The following is an 11,293-nucleotide window of genomic DNA, read 5'->3' as shown; positions in this document are numbered from 1 at the left end:
GGGGAAGCCCCTGGTCCAGTCCACCGCAAGCCTGACGCACTGGCCCTGGGGCATGAGTCACTCTTCCAGCTGTGGTGGCTGAGCCACCAGCCCACTAGGGAACCACGCTGACATAAGTCCAACTCCACCACAGGGAAGTGGATGGAGACAGAGGAAGCATACAGACATGGTAAATAGCTGAAACTGGGGGAAGGGAGCAGAAAAGGGAAGAAAGCTCAGGACCAAGGAATTTCTCTAGCTCTTCCAGGCTGACTCCTCTCCTCTCCCTCTCAGGGCCAAGGCTGATATGGAAGGGTCCCTGACTCTCTCACAAGGGCCAGATAATGTCTAGAATGTGTGAGCTGTAGACAGCTATAAAACTGGTGTTTGGATGTAGGTGATTCACAGCCTGATGTGAAATTCCACCATTAGAAAGTCATTCCCTTCTTAATAGATGCAGAGAAAGCATTTGACAAGACCCAACAGCCATTTATGATAGAAGGGGACTACCTCAACATAATAAAGGCCATATATGACAAACCCACAGCCAACATCATACTCAATGGTCAAAAGCTGAGCGCCATCCCCCTGAAAACAGGAACGAGACAAGGATGCCCTCTATCACCACTCTTATTTAACATAGTACTGGGGGGTTTGGCCAGAGCAATTAGGCAAGAAAAAGGAATAAAAGGAATCCAAATAGGGAGGGAAGAAGTGAAACTCTCGCTGTTTGCAGACGACATGATCTTATATATAGAAAATCCCAAAGAATCCGTTGGAAAACTTTTAGGAGTAATCAACAACTACAGCAAAGTTGCAGGGTATAAAATCAACTTACATAAATCAGTAGCATTTCTATACTCTAATAACGAACTAACAGAAAAGGAACTCAAGAACACAATACCATTCACAATTGCAACAAAAAGAATAAAATACCTCGGGGTGAATTTAACTAAGGAAGTGAAAGACTTATACAATGAAAATTACAAGGCTTTTCTGAAAGAAATGGGTGGCGACATAATGAGATGGAAAGACATTCCATGCACATGGATTGGAAGAATAAACATAGTTAAAATGTCCATTCTACATAAAGCAATCTACGATTCAACATCATCCCAATCAGAATCCCAATGACATTCTTTACAGAAATAGAACAAAGAATCCTAAAATTCATATGGGGCAACAAAAGACCCCGAATTGCTAAAGCAATCCCGAGAAAAAAGAACACAGCTGGAGGCATCACAATCCCTGACTTCGAAACATACTACAAAGCTACAGTAATCAAAACAGCATGTACTGGTACAAAAACAGGTGCACAGATCAATGGAACAGAATTGAAAGCCCAGAAATAAAACGACACATCTATGGACAGCTAATGTTTGACAAAAGCTGAGGGCATACGATGGAGAAAAGAAAGTCTTTTCAACAAATGGTGCTGGGAAAACTGGAAAGCCACATGTAAAAGAATGAAAATTGACCATTCTTTTTCACCACACACCAAAATAAACTCAAAATGGATCAAAGATCTAAAGCTGAGACCTGAAACCATAAGGCTTCTAGAAGAAAATGTAGGCAGCACACTCTTTGACATCAGTACTTAAAGGATCTTTTCGGACACCATGTTTTCTCAGAGAAGGGAAACAATAGAAAGAATAAACAAATGGGACTTCATCAGACTAAAGAGCTTCTTCAAGGCAAAGGAAAACAGGATGGAAACAAAAAGCAACCCACTAACTGGGAAAAAATATTTGCAAGTAATACATCCGACAAAGGCTTAATATCCATAATATATAAAGAACTCACACAACAACAACAAAAAATCAAACAACCCGATCAAAAAATGGGCAGGAGACATGAACAGACATTTCTCCAAAGAAGATATACAGATGGCCAATAGGCACATGAAAGGATGTTCATCATCGCTGTGCATCAGGGAAATACAAATCAAAACTACACTAAGATGTCACCTTACACCCATTAGAGTGACAACAATAACAAAAACAAATAGTAACAAATATTGGAGAGGTTGTGGAGAAAAAGGAACCCTCATACACTGCTGGTGGGAATGCAAACTGGTGCAGCCTCTATGGAAAACAGTATGGAGATTCCTCAAAAAATTAAAAATAGAACTACCATATGATCCAGCCATCCCACTACTGGGTATCTATCCAAAGAACCTGAAATCAGCAATTCCAAAAGTCCCATGCACCTCTCTGTTCATTGCAGTGTTATTTACAATAGCCAAGACTTGGAAGCAACCTAAGTGCCCATCAACAGATGACTGGGTAAAGAAGATGTGGTATATATACACAATGGAATACTACTCAGCCATAAAAAAGAACAAAATTGTCCCATTTGCAACAACATGGATGGACCTTGAGGGTATTAGATTAAGTGAAATAAGCCAGATAGAGAAGGACAATCTCTGTATGACTGCACTCATATGAGGAATTTGAACATGTGGACAAAGAGAACAGATTAGTGGCTACCAGGGGAAAGTGGGGGTGGGGAGTGGGCACAAAGGGTGAAGGGGTGCACCTACAACACGACTGACAGACAATAATGTACAACTGAAATTTCACAAGATCATAACCTATCATTAACTCAATAAAAAAAATAATAATAATAAAAAGAAAGTCATTCCTTTAGCTACAGATAAGAATCTCTTGTTTAAGGTACTTACAGTGGAGAAGGGTAAATCATGGAGCCTTATTCACAATGAAAACTTTGACTCAGTGAGTTTATCAGAGTCTAACTCTTAAATCATCCAATCCAGACACCTTATGTTATAAATGAGGACCTTCCAAAGCCCAGAGAAATAAAATGACTTGTCTAAGTTCCTGCAGGCAGTGGCAAAGCCAGGACCAGAATACAGGGTAACAGTGTACGTACTTTAAGGCTTGCTCCTAGCAAACGCCGGGGCCCTTCCTCCAGCACCAGAGCAGAACCAAAGTAAAGGAGTGACTGTACAAGCAGGGAAGGGCTCTGTCTGCAAAACCAGACCAGATTTAAAACAATGTTATCTATGTTTTTTATGACCATAAAAATAATTTGTACTCATTATAGAAAATTTAGAAAGTATCAAAAAGGATAAAATCACCCAAATCCCATCATCTAAACAGATGGTAATTACTTTTACATGCACACATATTTTTAATCTTAAAAATTGTGAGCCCTTTTATAATAGCTAATAAGCATCTTATCAGATCATTAAAAATAATTCAATAACATAATTTTAATGGCTGCATAATATTTCATTCTGCCTTTATTATAAGGTATTTGTTTCCATTTAAAATGAATTTCCTGTTTCACTGTGTAAATGATGCTATGATAAACATCTCTGTGCATAAAGATTCTGCCACATTCCTCATTGTTTCAGATAAATATCTAGAGCAGGCTTTTAGGTTAAAGGGTTTACATTTTTAAAATTCTTGATACATATCACGGAACTGCTTTCTAGAAATGTGCCGGGCGATGCCCTCACCAGCATGTATGAGGATGCCAGTCTCAGGTGTCTGCACCAGCTTTAAGGGTAGTATTTTTAGAAACCTTTGCTGATTTTATCAGAACCAGCAGAGGTCATCCCCAGTTGTGTCTCTGTTAGGGTGAACCCCTACTCCCCAGGGCACAGCCAACTGGAGGAGGTCCCCCTGGAAGAGATTCAGAACTGGCAAGTCGCTTGGGAAGGGGGCAGTGAGAGGCCCAGAATAGGGCACCACTCCCAGGAAAAGGAGGGCACGTGGGGTCCTGGGCACTAGGAGATCACCCTGAAGGTCACTTAAAAGCTTGGGCAGAGAAAAAAGGGGGAGGGGAGGGGAGCTAAAAGTACAGGTAGCAGGAGAAGCTGGAAGAGAAATTTTGCCCAATTTGTGGCTTTGTCCAAGGCCATCCATCAAGTTGCCTTGTCATAGCTGGAAATGTATTCATTCATTCATCCATCAATTCATTCATTCCTTCATTCACTGAACGGGAGACTCGTACTGAGTATGTCCTGTGTACAAAGCACAAACTAGGTGCCAAGGACAGTACACAGACCTGGCCCCCAGGCCTCACACATCAGTGTGAACAAGGTATCATGTGGGTTAACATGGCTATCTCCCCGGTCTGCCCCAGCGGACAGGGCAGGCCCACCAACACACCGTGCTGTGCTCCAGGGCAGTGCTTCCACACCATCTGTGAAGACCAGCACTGTTCATTTCCCTTGAGTCGTGGACCATTGCGTGGTCCTACTGTGCATGACTAGAACACAGCTTCAACCACATGCAGCTTACCAATGACTTCTACATCACCAAATTGGTCTACATTCTGGTCAATGAAACAAGGCCATCAATAGTGCACTTGAACGTCATGGCGATGCCCAGCTGCCGTCAAAGCTTCCAGACACTCCCTCTCAATCTCTGTTCTTATCTCGATCCTTATTTTTCTCATCTGTAAAATGGGGTTATTGGGCAAAATAAATGAGATCGTGAAAGTACACTGTGTAGTGCAGTGCCCGGCACACAGTAAGGAGTCACAACAAATTCTCTCAATTCCATTTGATCCCAACCTTGAGAGGTTAGTAGAAGTAATCAATACCTCCAGAGTTATGGATAAAAATACTAAAGCTGAGCGGGGGTAGAGTAGGGAGTTTATATTTACTGTATTCCTACTATGTGCCAAACACTTAACATACGCTATCTCATCTAATCCTCAAAATTTCCCTGTGAATTATGTATTATACCCATTCTGTAGATGGAAATGAAGATTCAGGGAAGTTAAATAACTTGGCCAACATATATATGGCTCAGTTGAGGTAAAATCCAGATCTTCTGATTCTAAGTCTTGTTCTTTCCACCACCTCGCACTGTCTCCTTTGGCCAAAGGATGCTCTCTCTTCCTGAGAAGGAATCCCCTCGGCCTAAGTCAGGGGCCCACTGCAGTAGATCACATTATTGTCCTCGATTTTTCAGTGCCCTATCCCTGTAATAGAATTATACTTCCTGCCCCTTTGATGCAGGATAGGTCATGTGACTTGCTTTGACCAATGGAATGTCAGCTGTGTATCCCAGCGGAAGCTTTAAGCACCATCTCTTGGTTCCACCATTGCTCTTTCCCTGTGCCACAAGCCCAGCAAGGCTCAGATAGGGGCTGCTCCTACAGCTGAGGTCCAGAAATGAAGATGACTCGGGAAGAGAGCTACAGCCAACGCGAGTGAGAAGTAAGCTTTTGCTGTTGTAAACACTGAGATTTGGGGGTGCGGGGGGGCGATGTTTGTTTCCTCAGTGTAACTTAGTGAAAGCTGACTGATACACTCCCCTGCCCATCCCAGCTGCCCCCTCACACCATGATGGAGGCTACAGGGCAATGCCAGAACTATGTGGCTTGGAACATCTCTCCAACACGGAGGAGTGGAATGCCCTCTCATTAACACCCTGAAGCCCAGCTCCCTGTCACAGTGGAAAAGCTGGAACACCTTCAGAGGGTTGTCACTCTCTCCAGGGTGCTCAGCCAGCCTGTTGTGGAGGAGAATCCCAACTCCCTGCTTCTCCACCAGTGCCATCAACCCTGCCTAACCCCAGAACCCAGCCCGGAAGGAGAGATGCCCATTGGCAGCTGTCTCATGGGGAGGGGAGGGGAGTGGGGTGGAGCAGTATGCGTAGAATGACTCAGCCTGTGAGCAAGACCTATTTAACACAGATAAGGGCCCTCTCCTTCTCTTCCTCCTTCCTCCCCTTCCTGCCCCACTCTCTTCCCTACATTTTATTCCTGGAGGTTAGACTTTTTTTTTTTTTTTGCTTATTTTGTGTGGGTGAAAAGAAAGGGGCAGAACCTTGGCCTAGGAATGTCTGAGGAACCCAGCAGGAAGGGGGCGGCCACGGTGCCATGTGCTGGCCTCCATATATCACATCTGCTCTCTAGGCCCCAGAGGCTCCCCACACACCCCACCATAAGAATGGCCTGCAGGGCTTTTGCCAGTCCCACCCAGGGCCACCGTCACAACAATGCAGGTGGTGTACCGCCTGGAGAGGGCCAGTGGGGCCGAAGTGCAGCCCCTGGCGACATTCCCCAAAGGGAGGGCATTTTTCTTCACCTCAAGGCTCTGCCCACTTGCCAAGCTACATCCTAGCAGCACTGCATCTGCCCAGAGTCGGTGCCTTTTTCTATTTCATACAAAAGTAGCAGGGACCACGTCCATCCCCAGGAGATTCTGATTCATGGGTCAGGGAATCCTTATTTTAAGAAATCTCTCCAGGTAAAGAAAGAATCTCTGAAAGTGAGGCGGCTCTGGGAACCTTGGCCCTGGAAAATCCCCCAGCTTCTCAGCCCTCCTAAGGCAAGGGCCCTCTCAACTCCAACAACCATAGGGTGCCAGCTGAAGATGCCCCGTGCTGATGCAGGGCGCTGACGAGGTGCTTCCCCGGGCGGGAGTCTCTGCCTCTCCCTGGTGATGTGAATGGCTCAAGCTGAGTTCAGGTGAGCAGCCTGGCCTCCCACCTGCTCTCAGAGGCTGGCCTGAAAGTGGCCCCAGGCCCCAGGCCCCCAGCTCCGCCCACGGGATGGGCTGTCTGTTGCTAAGTGGAGCCATTTGCTGGCAGAGAAAAAGAGGGTGAAGCCAGCCCCGACAATCTCCAACGCAGAGCTGTGAATTTACAGGCAGTGATGGATAGGGGGTTCCCGCGGGCTTCCTGGGGCTAAAAATCCTAAGAGATGGTGAAAGGATTGAATTCGGATTCTGAGCAATCATGCCCCTTTTTGGAATGTACAGGAGCTGCTCTAACCAGAAATTCCCAAGACTGGAGCCCGGCGCTTCTAAGCGCCCCAAAGCAGAACAGTGTGAGCGGGGCGCAGCACAAAATGTCCAAGCGCCGATTAATTGCACGTCCCAAACCCAACAGCCCGACCAGGGCGGGGCGAGCAGGAGTCCTGGGCGCAAAATTTAAGGAGGCACGCATCCTCAGAATCGTGCAGGTGCAGAGTCGGCACCTGAGAGTGCGTGTCTCCTTAAATTTTGCGCCCTAGGCTCCCGCTCGCCGCGCCCTAGTCCCACCAGAATCAGGATCCCAGTCTCGACCCCATCCTGGCTCCGGGCATGTGTAACTTCTGATTTAGCTGGCCCTTCTGACAACCTGTGGGACGCCCGCCCACGTCATCGTAGGTTTGGGGGCCCTTAGAAGCCCACTTCTTGCAAGCGAGGTAAACCTCCTCTCCTTGAAGATCAGAATGAGGTCTTTCCTGTGCAATTAAGGATACGTTCCCAGTAAATGCAGACGTGGAAGAAAATAGCACACAGTGACGGGATTGCAGGCTCTGCGTCTGATCCTGTTCAAGTGCAGATCTGACGCTGGGGCCGCTGTGCCGGGCCTGGGACTCTGCATTTTTAACTAGCTCTCAGATGGTGCTGACTAATGCCGTTGGTCAGGGACATCAAGAGTCAGTTACTCAGCTCCTCTAAAGGGGGAGTCCTTGAACCCAGGACTGGCTACATAATTTGCAGGGCCCAGTACAAAATGAAAAGGTGGGCTCCTGGTTCAAAAATTAAGAGTTTTAAAACATTGACAGCAAAGTATTCAAACAATTGCTGGGCCCTTCGCCACTGCCTGAGCCTCATAGGGTTGCTGAGAGGATTAAAGAAGGCCAGCCAGGTAAAGCACAAGAAAGCATCGTGCCCGTAGATCCTTGATACTGTTTGTGGTCACTATTGCCCAGGCCCGGACAGCCACTCCCTGAACACGGCCTGTCAGACTGTAGCTTAGGTAGACCAACCTTCGTTTCACAGAATCCAAAATCGAGCCCCACAGCGGGAGCTGGAAGGATAAATGTTGAGTGGATGGGGCGACTTGTTGAGGTCACACTCAGACCTCCAGACATCCAGGCCAGGGCTGCTCCTGCTGGGCTGTCTCTTCAACTGGCGGAACACGGTGATGCCAACAGGGAGGAAACACCGCATCTCTCAGAAATGCTGCAGAAAGCTTGAGACTGGATGGAAGGGTGAGCGATGGTCCTGTACCAACACAGTCCTAACCGTTGGGTCCCTCACCTGTTGGACTTCTAGAGATGTGTGTTCTAGCCCATCGGTAGAAGCGTGGAATTATGCATGAACTGCAGAGATGCCCTCAAACCCTTTGTCTCTGAAACAGATCCGGGCTGCTGTGCTTTCTGGGTTCCTGGTCTGCTCATCATAGCTTCTCCATCTCCTCCGGTATTGCCAGTTGCCACTTCTCATTGCTGTCAGGGTGCCCATCTCTAGCAGCTACTCTATAAATGGCTTACAATCTGATTAGACTCAGACAAATAACCCAGTTATTAGAATGGTACTTAAAATAAGGATAAATAACGTCTGAAATCATTAGTGCTTTCATCATGTGACATCTATTTCAGCCTCTCCAGGCTTTTTTTTCCCACCTGATTCTTATTCTGTGCTGTGCTTTGCACATGAGTGAGGTCACCAGATATTGAATTCTGGATGAATGAGTTACCACTGTAGCAATAAAGAAATTGATAACAGAAAAATTGCAGGCTTTAAACATTATTGCCATTATTTTAGTTGTCATTATTAGGATAAGAAGATTGACAGTGAGTTTCTGAGGTCGTTCTGAGAACTGGACCAGCTCTTCACTTCCTCTTATGAGTCAGGGTAATCCAGGTTATAGTGGCAATTGTCCCTTCTCTTTCTAGAGGCCACCATCAGGCAGCTTATATTGAGGACAGCACTTTGCCCTTGACCCATAATTGCATTTTCCCAGGGACGGGGGGCACACTATGGCCAGAGATGTGGCCATAGATGGGGTGGTGAGCTATCCAGCACTCAGAGTTGTGTCCACCCCAGACCAGAGCACACATCATGGCCCCCTCTTCCCTCCCTCCCTCTGACCCCTCACAGTGTCTTGTGGTTGGCTTAGGGAAGGAGAAATTGGTGAGCCTCAGATGTCAGCCCAGTCAGATAGCCCCAAACATTGAACAAGGTGACTGTCCTCCTCCCAGAATGGTCCTCCCACTTCCTCTCCAGCATGATCCTGCTTGTCCCTCAGACCCACCTCGCCAGCCCCTCTTCTGAAGCCCCCTCCAGCCACCCCCACCCAGACAGAGTTGTGACTCAGTGTTGTGAGTCCCCACAGCTTAATAGTAATAATAATAGTCTTAGCTGCCACATTTGGGGCACTGTGCTAAACCGTCCATTAATCCCAACAGCCCTACAAGGTAGGTGCTGTTATTCTATGCATTTGCAGGTGAAGAAACAGAAGTAACTTGCCAAGGTTGTACAGGTCTGAGTCAATTCTGGGCTCTTCACCTGAGAGGTGCACTGATGTAACGTATCGTGTTCTGTGGAGATCGTCTCCCAAGGAGCAAAGCGGCACAGAGGCCTGGTGATCCATGACTTCTGAATGGAATGAATGAATGAATGAATGCAGGGGATGGAGGTGTTTTGGAGGGCAGACCGCTCTGCAGCACAGTTCCAGGGTGCTGCCTGGGCCTGCGGGGCTGAAATGCTCTGCGGTACCCTGGGTGCTTCTCCTTGTGTTTGTGGCCCGCTCAGGACATTGCTGGCTCCTGGAAGTGGACTTGGATGGGAAGCCTGTCACCTATGATGCCGAGGTCTCCGGGAAGGAGGCCTGGTCGAGAAGAATAGTCTGTATTTCCCTCAAGACCTGAAACAACTTGAGAGAATATACTACTCATGGGTGAGAAACCCAGAGGCACTCAGGGAGCGCAGACCTGGTGTGGGTCAGCTCAGGCTCAGGCCCAGGCCCAAAACACCCCAGTCCCCTCCTTATGTGTCTTTGTAGAGCAGACTCCCAGGGAACCCCGTTTGTTTTACCCACTGGTCCCTTGTCTCAGCCCCTGAATCGAGGTAGCAGTTGGCGTTGCATGTCCCTCAGCCCCAGGGGCTGCACACTTGCCTCTTGTAGCTTCACAGCTCCTTCCCTTCTGCATCGGAAGCAACACCGGGGGTCCTTTCCTCCTGGAGTCCTGAGTCAGGACTGGGTTCCAGGGTTGTGGGCCTCTTCCCTGCCCCAGCCTTGCTGCCGCACAGATAGGGCAGGTTTGGGACCACTGTGGTGGGCTCTCTTTCTGCGACTTTACCTACAAGTGCAGCCCTGAAAGTGGCAAGTGTCACTGAGCCCATCTAGAAGGCCTGAAGGCTGGACCCTGGGCCTGTCTGCCACCTGTACACATATGCATGTGCACACACGCACACACACACACACACATGCACACATGCCAACCTCCCAGTGCTTCTCTAACTGCCAGTTCATCCCAGTGTGTGTCTTGGTCCAGGAGTGAGACGACAAGTAAAAGAAACAGACCTCCTGTTTACACATGGCCTTTTCTCTAAGCCACTGTTGTCCGATAGAACTTCCTTTGCTGATGGAAATGTTCTATATCTGCTCCGTCCAATACCACTAATGGCTCTTGAGCACTTAAAGTGTGGCTAGTGTAAGGAACTGAAGTTTAAATTTTATTTCGTTTTAATTAGAATTTATATAGCCACATGTGACCAGTGGCTAGCAAATTGGACAGTGCAGATTTAGACCTATAAGAATCATCACACTTTCTGAATAAAAACTCAGGACCCAGGGCCTGCTACACAGGAATGGACATGTAGGGCAAACTTTTAAATTGGGGCCAGACTGCTAATTCCTGGATGCTAGATCTGTGCTTGAGCCCTAGCTTAGGTTTGAAAACTTCACCTTTGTCCCTCTTTCATACATTTTTCTTTCTTTCTTTTTTTGTGAGGATGATTGGCCCTCAGCTAACATTTGTTGCCAATCTTCTTTTTGCTTGAGGAAGATTGTTGCTGAGCTAACATCTGTGCCCATCTTCCTCTATTTTATGTGGGATGCCACCACAGCGTGGCTTGACAAGCGTCGCTTGGTCTGTGCCTGGGATCCAAACCTGTGAACCCCAGGCTGCCGAAGCAGAGCACATGAACTTAACCACTCGGCCACCGGGCCAGTCCCCATACATTTTTATTTCTAATCCTCACAGCAACTCTGTAAAGAAGATAATCTTACTCCCTTTTTGCAGAAGAGGCAATTGAGGCTCAGAAAGCTAAGTGACAGCCCAGGTCATGCAGCTATGGTTTGGGCTCGCCCCCAGAGCTGCCTGGTTCCAAAGACGGGATCTCTCACTGGGCCACACCGCCTCTCCTTCAGCCTTTTGAAGTCAGTTCACCAGAGGGTGGCCCAGCCCTCCCACAAAGCCTGGGGCGCTGCTGCTGTGAGGAACTAGAGTAGGGTCCTCTGAGTTCAGCAGCTGAGGAGAGGTTATTGGTGTTTCCAGGAAAGGAAGGGAGTGGCCAGCCCCCCCCCCCCAACAGAGCCCGCCCTGCTCC

This window comes from Equus quagga, unplaced genomic scaffold, assembly GCF_021613505.1.
Source record: "Equus quagga isolate Etosha38 unplaced genomic scaffold, UCLA_HA_Equagga_1.0 220_RagTag, whole genome shotgun sequence".
Classification (NCBI taxonomy): Eukaryota; Metazoa; Chordata; class Mammalia; order Perissodactyla; family Equidae; genus Equus; species Equus quagga.
The sequence above is the reverse complement of the archived record's forward strand: the minus strand, read 5'-3'. Positions refer to the sequence as shown.